Below are 13,999 nucleotides of genomic sequence, written 5' to 3' on the forward strand. Positions count from 1 at the left end.
TCGCGGCCACTGGCACCAGCAAGCAAAATTTCAGAATCCTCCCTCTATCTATTTAGCCTCAGGACCTAGCCTTACCCATTTCCACCACACTATACACACAAGCACTAGGGGGCTGCAGGCCAAGCAACTAACTGAGCAGGTGCTTAGCCACATCCACCAGCGAACACGATGCCTTTAGACCCTCAGTGCACAGCTGCCCCTGGACATGGGCCCAGCCACCAAAAGCCCAAGGACCAGCCTCCAGACCTCAGTGGACAGGCGCCAGCCCCAGAGTCCCTGACCCCTCTGACCAGTGAGCCTCCTCTGGCCTTGGAATCAGCCTCACCGTCGGCAGGTGATTACTGCCCAGGGACTGGATGGAGCTTTGACCTACACAACCGCAAACCTGCTCCAGCAGTGGGATCGGCCTCGTACACCAACAGGTACACACCGGCCCCAGGAATACCACAGCCCAGCAGCCTGTGTGACCAGAACACTCCCTTGCAGGCCAGAAGCAACCACGGGCTCAGCTGGGTCCTGACCCTGCCCGTCAGAATGCCAACACAAGACTAGGGACAGCCCAGACCCTGCAGAGAGCTGTGTCAGGGACAGTGATCCAACACCAACTCTGCGACTCCTGGGGCCTGCAGCCAGAACTCGGGACCTGGGTCTTCCTCCCAGTCGCCAGCATAGCCCCAGGACCAGGGACTGGGCACTAGCCCTGGTATCACCTGCACTGCAATTCTACCCAGAAGTGAACCAGCACTAGATTTGGTGTCTCCCAGAGCTTTTCAGCGAGTTGCCTCATGATTTAGCCTCAGCAAGCAGCACAGACAGCCTCCACACAAGGCAGGGTCTGGCAAACAAGCACTCTGGGGGCAGCCAAGCCTACCAGACCATCCACAGTAGTCAGCCCACCACAACAGAAGAGCCCAAGCAGCCCACATAGGGGGTACACCTAGAACATATAGTTCTAGTGACCAGGGGACAGTGGGTTGCTGGGACACATAAGACCTCTCCTACAAAAAGCCACTTCTCCAAGGTCAGGAAACGAAATGAACTTACTACATACAGAGCAATAAAAACAGCAAGTTAAGAAAAATGAGGTGATACAGAAACACGATCCAAATGAAGGAACAAGATAAGAACTCAGAAGAAGATCTAAGTGAAGTGGAGAGAGCCAATCTCCTCAACAAAGAGTTCAAGGTAATGACTGTAAAGATGATCAAAAAACTCAGAAGAATGGACATCCAGAGCAAGAAGTTAGAATGTTTTTAAAAAGAGTTAGACCATTAAAGAACAACAAAACAGAGATTAGGAATACAGTAACTGAAATGAAAAATACACTAAAAGGAAACTACTGTAGACTAAATGATACAGAGGAATGCATCCGAAAACGGAAGGACAGAGCACGGGCGGTCACTGAGGATGAACGGGAAAACAATAGATTAAAATGCAATGAGGAAAGTTGAACAGACGTGTGACACAACATCAAGTGTACTAATATTTGCATCATACTGGTCCCAGAAGCAAAAAGGTAAGAGAAAGCAATGTAGAACATACCTGAAGACATAAGAGCTGAAAAGTTCCATAACCTGGGAAGGAAAACAGACATCCAAGTCCAGTAAACACAGTAAGGCCCAAACAGGATCAAGCCAAGGAGGACCACACCAAGACTCATTGTCATTAATCTGGCAACAAAATAAAGAGAAAAAGACACTAGTAAAAGGAGCAAAGGAAAAGCAACAAGTTACAAACATGGGAACTTGCATCAAGTTATCAGCTGACTTTTCAGGATAACCTCTGCATGCCAGAAGGGAGTGGCATGGTATATTTAAAGTCATGAAAGGGAAAAGCCTATAACCAAAAATACTCTACCCAGCAAGGCTCTCCTTCAGATTTGGTGGTGAGATCTCAAGTTTTACAGAGAAACAAAACTAAAAGAGCTCAGCATCGTCAAACCAGCGGGATGAGAAATCTGAAAGGGGCTTTTCTAAGTGAAAAAGAAAAGGCCACGACTGAAACATAAAAATTAGGAAAGGAAACTTACTAAAGGAAAAACCTCATTGGATAAGGCAAATATTCAACACAGGTAGTAAATCAACCATGAACACAGCTAATAGGAAGGATGAAAGAAAATACTAATAAAATCATCTATATTCACAATAAGAAGGTAAGGGACACACAAAACAAGTAGATGTAAAATATAAGGTCCAATTCAGTAACTGTGGGGGAGCAGAGTAACAATGCAGGGTTGTTAGTGTCCACGTGAAATTAAGAGCTCAGCAACTTCAATAATCACACACACACGCGCGCGCGCACACACACACACACACACACACATATTTTAAAAAACTGAAAGAAATCCAAACATAACATTAAAGATAGTCTTCACATCACAGATGAAGAGAATAAAAGGAGAAGAAAGGAACACTGAAAAAATTAAAGAGGGATTCTAAAAATACCCAAGACAGATGAAAATGAACACACAATGATCCAAAATCTATGGGACACAGCCAACGCAGTTCACAGGGAGAAGTTATAGTGATACAAGCTTATTGTTAGGAAACAAGAAAAACATCAAATAAACAACCTAACATTACACCTGAAGGAATTAGAAAAAGAAGAAGAAAACAAAACTCAAAGCTGTCAGAAAGAAACAAATTAAGAAAACAATACCATATGCAATCACACCAAAAAGAATAAGATACCTAGGAACAAACACACCTAAGCAGTAAAAGACATGTACTCAGAAATCTATCAGCCGTTGGTGAAAGAAGTTGAAGGCAACAGAAAAAGATGGGAGAATATAGCATGTGTGTGGATGGAAGAATTAATACTGTGAAAATAAACTTACTACCAAAGACAACCTACAGATTTAATGCAATCCCTATCAGAATACCAAAGCATTTTCACAGAACTTGAAAAAGTAATTTGAAATTTTGTATAGAAACACAAAGACCCCAAATAGCCAAACAATCTTGAGAAAGAACAGAGCTGGAGGCATCACGCACCTTGACTTCAGATTAGACTGCAAAGCGACAGTAATCAAAGAGAATCGTACCGGAGCAAAAACAGACACAAAGATCACCGGAATAGAATAGATATCCCAGAAATAAGCCCACACACTTCTATTTAATTGATTTATGATGAAGCAGGAAATATGGAGAAAACACTGTCTTTTCAATAAGGGGTACTGGGAAAACTGGTCAGCTACATGGAAAAGAATAAAATTAGATTATTTTAGCACACCATATATAAAATAAATGCAAAACTGAATAAAGACCTAAACGTAGGACCAGAAACCATAAAACCCCTAGAGGAAAATATAGAACATTCTTGAACATAAAAGATAGCAACAGTTTTAGGTTCAGTCTACTAAGGCAAATGAAACAAAAGCAAAAATAAACAAGTGGGACTTCACTAAACTTAAAAGATTTTGCATAGCAAAGGAAACCAAAGACAAAATGAAAAGACAAGCTGCTGAAGTAGTGACAATATTTGCACATGATAAGACGTTAACATCAAAAAGATGACCAAGCAAGAGTTCATATCTAAACTACAGAAATGGCACATACAACTCAATATCAAAAAAATACCCAAAATCTTTTTTAAAAAATGAGAAGACCTAAATAGACATTTTTCCAAGGAAAAAATACAGATAGACAGACAGAACTCACAAAGATGCTAAACATAGCTAATTGGCAGTAAAATGCAAATCAAAACTATGAGATATATCACCTCAGTCTTGTCAGAATGGCTGTCATCAAAAAGATCACAAATAACAAAGGTTAGTGAGGATGTGGAGAAAGGGAAACACATGTACACTCTTGATGTGGAGGTGAAGTAGTGCAGCTACTGTGGAAAGCAGAATGGAGGTTCCAAAAAAAACTAAAAAGAGAACTACCATAATATCCAACAATTTCACTCTTGGGTATATCAGAAGAAAACAAAAACACCATTTCAAAAAAATAACTGCACATCAATATTCGTAACAGTGTTGTTTGCCATAGCCAAGAGACAGAGTCAAACTAAGTGTTCATCACTAGGTTAGGGGATAAAACAGATTTTTTATGATGACTTCGGCAAAAAATGAAATTTTGCCAATTGCAAGAACATGGATGGATTTGGAGGCTATTATGCTTAGTAAAATAGGCCGCAGAGAAAACAAGCATGGTAGGTTATCACTTACACGTGGCATCTAAAAAATTGAATACAACAACAACAACAACAAGAAAAAACAGCCACACAGGTTAAAGAACAGACTAGTGGTTACCAGCAGGGAGAGATAGGGTGGAGGAGCAAAAGAGTGGTAGGAGATTTGGAGGTATAATCACTAGGTATATAATCAATCATCTACAGTGATGTACTGTATAGCATGGGGAATATAGCCACTCTTTTATAATAAGTATAAATGGAGAAGAACCTAAACTTTTATGAATCGCTATGTTGTACCTCTGAAACTAATATAATAATGTATATTAACTATAGATCAATAAAATATAAAGTAAGGAACAATAAAAGGGAGACACAGATTATTAGATAGAAATCAATTAAATAAACACAAGTTTTGAAAATCAAGGAATTAAAAAACAACATGTAAGACACAACATTGGCATTTGAAGTGTATAATCTATTTATTTAAAAGAAATCATGGGCTTCCCTGGTGGCGCAGTGGTTGAGCATCCGCCGGCTCATGCAGAGGACATGGGTTCGTATCCCGGTCCGGGAGGATCCCACGTGCTGCGGAGCGGCTGGGCCCGTGAGCCATGGCCGCTGAACCTGCGCGTCTGGAGCCTGTGCTCCGCAACGGGAGAGGCCACAACGGTGAGAGGCCCATGTACCACAAAAAAATAATAATAATAAATAAAAATAAATAAAAAATAAAAGAAAGAAAAGAAATCATTTAAGTGGTGAAAAATGGTACCCATTCTCACAATTTTGTATATCTAGGGTAAATTATTATCTACAAAAATATTTTACAAATATTCACTCTAAAAGAAAGAGAAAATTTGGATTAACCCATTTTAGTATACAAATTTAATATCAAAGTCTCCATGTCAAATTGATTTCAATAAGTTCTGTTAGCCACTTCTAGTTTCTTTGTGATGTAAAATCTTTTAAAGCATAAAATCAGCCTTTCTGCATTATTCCATTAGACATACATAGAAGTGAAAAGAAACAAGAAGACAGAACAATCAACCAGGAAGGTGAATTTACTGAGAAACAGCCATTCGTTCTCCCTTCTCCTTTTCTTTTCCTCCTTTTCCAGGTCTCTTTCGGTTCCAATCAAGAGAAGTCTTGAGAGTTCTGAGAATATTTCTTTGAGGGCTTCAAATCACCATACCTACAACTTCTGCCACAACTACACACACACGGGAACAAAAATAAACCTCTGCTATCTACTCATGTAGGAGGGATTCATGCAAAATAAACTCCTACAAGGAGACCAACGGGTGAGTTTTCTACCTGTTCTTTATAATGTCCTTCCATTAGAGTAAATCCCACACATGATGAGGCAGAAGCAGTTATGTGAGCTTTTCCTTGAAGTCAAAACTCTTACATTCATTTCAAGTACCTGGTGATCATAGGGTACAGCCAGGGAAAGTGCCATCCCCCTTGCGGGGGGGTGGCGGTGAATGGGCTCCCACAACCGTGCACCTCCTGATGTACACATTCTGGAGAAACAAAGGGCGGTCACACCGCAGTCAGTCTGTCAGGCTGTCGGGCCACTGGCAACCCGAGCAGCCTGGAAGTGCCCCATCAGTTGCTGAAAGCGAAACCCTGTCCCCCCTGTGAAGCCAGGCAATTTTGGCCAGAGGGTCAGAGGAGACTATTAATCAACTCCTCCTCTCTGCTCAGCTCCCTGGGGTTACAGCAACCCCATCTCCAAGCCCAAATCTGCCCCTGGAGTGCCGAACTGTAAGTGGCAGGCGGGCTGTGCCTGTGCTTCAGCGCCCTCTGGAGGTTGTCTGCTCTAATGGCAACTCTCAGCCCTTCCTCCTCCTTCCCTAGTCCTGGGGGCTGCCTTGGCCTCCTGCAGCTGCTGGCCTGATTTCATTCTTCTTTTTTCTCCAATTACAATGAAGTGTCCTACAGAGGTATGGAATCTCTTGAAGAAGGAAGACCTTTTAGCCAATACACCTTAACAGTGAGAAGTTGATTTCAAGAATGAACCTGAAATACTATATTTTTCTCCTGATGATTCCAAGGAGAGACAGCTCAAGTTTTCTAAATCATAAGAAAAACCAAGGTAAATATAATCTTCTGAGCCAGAGATGAAAAAACAGTTTTTAGCACCCTCTCCTCATGTCATATGACTGGGATTTAAATCAATCAACTGCCACTGGTTTTTAAATCACATGACCCAACTTTAAATCAATCAGCTGCTTCCCTGTAACTCAGGTGACTTGGCTTTGAATAGTAAGAAATGAAGAGGTATAAAAATGTTCTGAACAATAAATGGAAAAGCAACATTTTAGAAAGTGTTTTTTTCTTTTCGAATGGACCATTCATTGGATACGGAATAAAGGATTCTCTTGTGGATTTCTTGAACTGTAAGCATATACAATGTCTCCGTTGGCGTGATTGACTTAGTTTGGGGGGTTTTTGTTGTTGTTGTTGTTGTTGTTAACATCCTTATTGGAGTACAATTGCTTTACCATGTTGTGTTAGCTTCTGCTGTATAACAAAGTGAATCAGCTATTCGTATACATATATCACCATATCCCCGCCCTCTTGTGTCTCCCTCCCACCCTCCCTATCCCACCCCTCTAGGTGGTCACAAAGCACCGAGCTGATCCCCCTGTGCTATAGGCAGCTGCTTTCCACTAGCTATCCACTTCACCTTTGCTAGTGTATATATGTCCATGCCACTCTCTCACTTCATTCCAGCTTACCCTTCCCCCTCCCTGTGTCCTCAAGTCCGTTCTCTACGTCTTTATTCCTCTGCAGCGACTCCTGCTAAGAATGGATACTTCCTTTTATGCTCAGGAATATGCCCTAGTTTAAATATGATTTGAGTTTGATCCTGTGAACCATCAGAACCTCCCACGGGAGATAAATGAGGAGATTCTGGCCTTTATTAGTACGCACGGTGAACACGGGTGTCCTGGCTGTACTTGCCAACCCTCCTCATTTACACACCTATTTTTATCCACCTTTCTCCCTGTGAGTACCTTTGACCAACCCTGAGCTCAGACTCCTGACCTAGTACAGTGACTTTGTCAGTCTTTCTTTAAAAATGGACAGGTAACAAAATGAATGTAACCTAGAAGCAGCAGCTCAGTAAGGGAAATGAAATCACCAGAACTTATCTAATCACAGCCACAGCCATCCAGGGCTCAGGTCCCATAAGAATGGGACCTTCCTCAATTTGAAGGGCATCCAATCAAATAAGTAAAGGTGTTGCTCACCTCTGCCACTTGGAGGGATTGCTAGGCAGTCTACCCAGTGTATACTAACTGCAAAACACTGTCATGGTTTTGAAATACCTATTTTCCAGGAAAGATTTTTGGGGTGCATGGGGAAGGTTTCTTTTTGACATCAAGCAAAAAATAAATCACCAAGCTCTTTAAGCACAGGGGTTTTTAAGAGGGCAGTAGAAGGAAGGAATGGGCAGAAAAGACGATCTCCTCTGAAGTGAAGGTCGTTTTTCCAAAAGAGTAGGATTTAGTCTCAGTTTAAGGAGAACACTTTTAAGTAGCTGGGGCAGCTCCAAACTGCAGTTTAGGGAATGAGTGCTTCAAAAGAACAGGGCTGTAAACGTCCTGGCAAGGCAGCAAGAGGATGAAGAGTTGGTTTTGCATAGTTTTGAACACAGGAGTAAAGAAGCAGAGGCATCTCTGACTAAAGGGCCCTGAGATCCTATGGCATCAGTGGGTCAGTTGCAGGGGGTGTGGGGGCGATATTTCTCTCTCAACGTCTCCCAGAACAGCCACCCCTCTCTACCCCACCCCGCTACTCCTTTCACCCTTCCTGCCTCCACTGCTGTCCCCAGGGACAGCACTTCTTAAGCTGGAGCGCTCAGGCACCATCTCTGCAGTCTGGATTCTTCCTGGAGCCTGGCACGTTCTGGGACAGGAAGGCAGGTCTGCAAGGGCGCTGGGTTGCAGCCGGACCTGGAGGCCTGGAGGGGAACTGGAGTCATGAAGCCCACCCACATCCTTGAAGCCGGGGAAAGAACACATCTTCCTAACAGTACTTCTCAGGTCTCAGCGGGTTCCCCACCCGACGGTGATCCATACTCACTTGAGGCAGCAAGGACTGCCTCTAACTGGCCCCCTCCATTCCGCCTTAAGGGTCCTCGCACATGTGTGAGAGCACAGGCCCCGGATCTATGCACTCGGCTGAGGCCAGTGCTGCCGGGGTCCCTCCAGTCCCATCCCCCGGCCCCTCCCTCTGGGACTGTATCTAATAGAAGAGAGAGCACAGAGGAATTGGCTGAATCAAGGGACCCGGGAGCCTGGGTATGAGTTTGAAGACTGAGAATCTAAAGCGCAATTACATATTATTGGAAACTCTTGTGGAATGTGTAGGGGGAGGTTAGGAGATTGAGAGGCTGAGTCGACCTGGTGAGTCCAGCCCCAGGACACCACAAAGCCCCTCCCCCCTTTCCCTGCCATCAGACAAGGGGTGCCGCAACTCCAGCTGGGACTCTGCACTTCCCCCTCCCTGATTCTCCTCCAGAAGAGCAGGTGGCCCCCCTCTGAGGGCAGGGGAAGACAACGGACCAAGTCCCCCTGCACTAAGGCGCTACTGGAGCTCTTCCTGAACAGCAGCGCTGGCTTGGAGCGAACCCGTGCACTGCCAAAATTGGTCTCGTCCTGCAGCTGAGGGACGCAGACTTTAAGTCAGCTGCCCTGGCTTTAAAACAATCAACCCCCCCCTTTAAGTCAGGTGACCCGACTTTAAATCACTGTGTGCCCCTCGAGCCTGCAACTTGCAAAGTTGGGAACTTCACTTTGATCCCACACATGGTATGAGGGTGTACTTCATGTACCAGAAGGGTCTAGGTACTCTGGGGTACAGCAAGCAGTGCAGGACGCAGCAGCTCCCAGGCAAAGCTGGTGATGCACAGGGAGAGCAGGCACAGCCAGGCATGCAGAGGTTCCAGGACGGGAGCTGGGGCACAGCCAGCCGTGAGGCTGTGAAAGCAGAGGATCTGAGCCTTCTTGACAAAGGCAAACCCAGAGGATGGATGAGAAACAAAGACCAGATGAAACATGGATTTGAAAATCACATGCTGCTCTTGAAATTGGGGTGGGGGCACCCCAGATTTGAATCCTCTTACTCAACAGTTGCTAGTGTTTTGGCATTTGTCCAATTCGTTATAAAATTTACTGATAATATCTAACCCATAGAATACTGCATTTGTAGTGGTATTGCGTGCTAATGTCTCTATAGTGGAATAATCTTTTCTACGAGAAAAATGTACACTATCCGAATTAAATTAAAACCCCTCTTTATAAAGTACTGTATCGGACTTCCCTGGTGGCGCAGTGGTTAATAATCTGCATGCTAAGGCAGGGGACATGGGTTCGAGCCCTGGTCAGGGAAGACCTCACATGCCGCGGAGTAGCTAAGCCCATGTGCCACAACTACTGAGCCTTCAGGCCACAACTACTGAAGCCCGCACGCCTAGAGCCGATGCTCCACCACAAGCACAGCAAGAGAAGCCACTGCAATGAGAAGCCCACGCACTGCAACAAAAAGTAACCCCTGCTTGCTGCAACTAGAAAAAGCCCATGCATAGCAAAGAAGACCCAACGCAGCCAAAAATAAATAAATAAATAAATAAATAAATAAATATTTTTTTAAAGTACTATATCCTTCTGTACAACTTCTCTGGGAAGAACAGAGAGATGGCGTGGGAGAGTGAGAAAGACCAACATTTAGTGCACATGTCTCATGCAGGTGCTCTGCTGGCTCAGATAGTTTTATCCCCACTTTTACAAAGGAGGAAATAATCTCAGAGAGGTTTGGTAATTTTCCCAAAGCCAAACAGCTATTGAGTGGCAGAACCAGGATCTGAACCAAGTCTGTTACCTTAAAGCCTAAGTCCTCATCACAACAAAACTCAATTCATATTTACATTTATCGAATTACATTGCAACCTGGGGAGTTCTTGGCACAATCCTGAATAAGAGTGAGAAAGAAAGAAATAGCATTGTTCATACAGTCAATCAAAATTTTTGGAGCAGCTACTAGATGCGTGGCCCTTTTCGGGGTTCAGCAGTGATCAAGACAGGAAGAGTCCTGCTTACACAAACCATGTAGTGGGGAGGAGAGACGGGCGCAACTTGACTGAGGGATTTCAACTTGCTGGGCCTCTGTTTTCTCATCTGGAAAACGGGATGGGTGTTCCTCATTTCCTGGGATTGTCCAGCCCTCACATTCTCTGATTCCATAAGAATCATTTGTTTTCCTGTTTCTTTAAAATTCATTCAGGCAATGAGCTGTGATGAATGTTGTCAGCTGCTCCTCAAATCACTCTATTCCCACCCTCTTCCTGTGATCAGGTCTTTCTCCCAACATGACTCACAATCAATCAAGTCACAGAACCTAAGGGGCACCCAGCAGGAAAATTCCAGACCTTGTTTCTCAGGAGCTCTGGGGTCTACCTGCGAGGTAAACTTAACACACCTGGCACAAGGCGGCCATCCCGGGTTTCACATCAACATGATCTCAGGCACAAACCTCCTGGCTTTTCCATTGCGTCTTTAAGTTACTTGTTGAAACAACTGCACAAATATGACAAAGATATAAAATCAGGCATCTTCTGCCCCAGTGCCTGCTCATAAATGATTTTCTGCCACTTTAATGATAAAGATAGAACATTTCAACATTCTGCTGCCCTTATTATTTGTCATTTTTCTTGATATTTCTATTGAATACTCTTTCAATATTTTAACAATGGAACATTTATTTACCTTGTTCCAGACCCAGCCTGTAGTGGTAAAGGTTTTGTTGTTATATTTCTATTATGTTTCCTTTAAAAATCATTATGCTATTTAACTAGATTAAGTCAATTCTATAGGCATTTATCTTATGATATTGATGAAATTAATACATAGAGAGCAGTAGTACAAGTTGATTGTACTCCAGAGCCTCTCTCTATTAGCACAGTTAAGTAAGTATAACTATTATCTATATGTAAACCAAAGTACATGCCAAGTGAGACTCTCCGACGCTTCTTCACTGTCTGCCCCTCAAGCCTGTGAGAAATGGAATATTTCTTGCCACCTCAGTAAACAAAAGATGCCACAGTCATCCTCTCCAATGTGAGCGGGTAGGCCCTGAGGAACTCAGGATATGCAATTACAGGATGCAGGCCCCAGAGAGCTGAGGTGCATATCAAAGGAAGGAATTCTGAGCCTGACTCCGGCATCTTCGCATACAAAGGAAAGCCCTGCATTGCTCACCTTGGGAGAGCAGGTTCTCCTTAGCTGACAATCACCTTTTCACGTCCCCCATCAACTGCGCCAGCCCCCCGCCCTGTCCCCTCCCCCCCCCCCCCCGGTGCTTTAGCTCAGGGAGGAAGGGGCGCACAGGGCCTCGGCTGAACAAGAGGCCTGGGAGCCTCGGGAGGAACTTTCGGCCGCTTTCCCCGCCGTCGGGAGGAGGGTCGCTGACGCTGCGGCCGGACCCTGCGCCTCCCTCGCCCCGTGTCCCCTCAGGACGTTCAGCCGCCCTCTCCCCACGCCCCCCGGGCCCCGCGAGCCAGGCCGAGGGCAGGGCCGAGAGGAGGGGCCGAAGTTCCCCGGGACCAGACCCCGAGGCCGCTCGTTCTGCACAGCAGCGGCGGGTGGCAGCGAAACGCTTCCCCTCAGAAGCTGCTCTTGCGCGGCCGCCCGGGCACGGGACCCACTTACCCGGCCCGCCGTCCCCACGACTGTCGCGGCTTCGGCCGCCGGGGCCCCTCCGCAGCCGGCAGCGTCAGTGAGGCCGCCCTCCCCTCGGGCTCCAGGGCAGCTCCGTGACGGCGGAGGGAAGAGACCCCGAGCCGGGAGCTCCAGCTCTGAGGAAACGCGGGCTCCGTTCTGGGCGCTGCGGGTGGGGCCGCTCTGCCTGAGGCCTCCTGGGAGGGAGCGGGGCGCCGGGGGAGGAGCCGCCAGGAGCTCAGGGCCCCGTCGGGGGTCCTGGAGGGGCGGCCCGGCCTGAGGGCCCCGCCCACTGTGGCCGCAGCGCAGGCCTTTTCCCTGCAATCCTACACAAAAAGTCAGAAAGATACACACGGTCTACAGTGAATGTTCACAAATGGTGGTTGCTGCTGTGCTTACTATCCTATTAAACGTGGGAAATCCATAACACACTTGAAGTTAGAAGTTAACTATGAATGTTTACCTTTCCTTATTATGTCTCTGCTATTCACAATTGTCGTTAATGAATCAGAGGCTGTGGCATCACTAGTTAAAAATGAGCTCGTTTAAAAAATAGAACTCAGGCCCACCGGCCCTACTGTATCAGAATCTGCAATTTTACACTCTCTCCAGTGTACTTGTGGACCCATGAATAGTTGAAAGGTACATTTCTACCTCGACATGTCTTTTCTGTCTGAGAAATACGCACATTTTATCCAGTTTGATATAAATAAAACACTCAAAAATGCATATGTCCGTGTTGAAACCACCATTTTATCATTTCTTTTCCAGATAACTATAGTCTCTATACTGGTTTTATGGATCACATGACATACTCTTTTTTGTAGTTAGAAATAGAGAAAGCTACTTTGTAAAAAAAATTATATATATATATATATATATATATATATATACATATATATATGTGGATAATAGGAGACACTCTTCTAAATTAAAACCAGTTCTCTTAATTTGCTCTTTTCTTCTTGGGTCACATTATGAACTCTTCCCGTGGCCACATGTCATGTGTACTTTTAATTTCAGGGACTGCTGACATCCCAGGATGTGCCCATAGATTTCTCTCAAGAGAACTGGGAATGACTGGACCGAGATCAATGGGAATTGTACAGGGATGTGATGTGACAAAAGTATAGGATCATGCTCTCCTTGGGTGAGGATACCTTCCTTCCAGAATTCCTTATCCACCCACAGGGTTTAGAGTCCTTCATTTGTAGAATGTCTCCTGGAATGTTCTGCTTCCTACAATAGGGTTTCAGATTGCAACGTTTCAGGAAATATTGGGAGTTTGTGGGTATAATTTATGTTATTCTTTGCAAATTGCAGCCTCCTTTTTAATATACTTTGTAACTGCTTGGGATGTGTCTATATGAACAGTGTACTATATGTTTCTGTTATAGTCCTTACAATATTTTATTCTCTTATCATCTGTAACAACCTTCCATGGATTCTTTGGGCTTAAGGTGTATTAAAAGGGAGACGGCGATTCTGGGACTTCCCTGGTGATGCAGTGGTTAAGACTGAGCCTGCCAATTCAGGGGACACGGGTTCGATCCCTAGTCTGGGAAGATCCCACGTGCAACGGAGCAACTAACCCAGTGGGCCACAACTACTGAGCCTGCGTGCCACAACTACTGAAGCTGGTGCACCTTGAGCCTGTGTGCCATTTATTTTTAGAGAATAAAATCACCTCTGAGTGATTACAATTTAGACCAGCTAGTCAAAATTCTTTATCACCTGTTCTTCTCAAACACTGATCAATGGAACAAGTTTTACTAGGGATAAGAGTGTAATTGTATTCTAGAGTTCATATCGGCAATATGGTTTTTGACCTTGATGCTGGATCACGACATTTCAATGGTATAACTGCTATTAATTGTCTCTTTGTTCAATGATTAAAGTCTCACATGATCTGAGTTCAGACTGGAGCCCTCCTGGTTGGTTTCTGTCTATTGCAGATTTCTTCCAGTATGAAAGGACAAGAGCAATACGGCTTACTTTACACAATGTCTTCAAACTAAATGATGACATAATCTACATTCAATTAATTTATACATACCCTACTGTAGAGCAGGGTTTGTTACGGTGGCAGAGCCCGGTAATTATGTAAAACTGAAACTTTTATCTGCACTGGTTCAAGT

This window comes from Kogia breviceps, chromosome 3 (genome assembly GCF_026419965.1).
Source record: "Kogia breviceps isolate mKogBre1 chromosome 3, mKogBre1 haplotype 1, whole genome shotgun sequence".
Lineage (NCBI taxonomy): Eukaryota > Metazoa > Chordata > Mammalia > Artiodactyla > Physeteridae > Kogia > Kogia breviceps.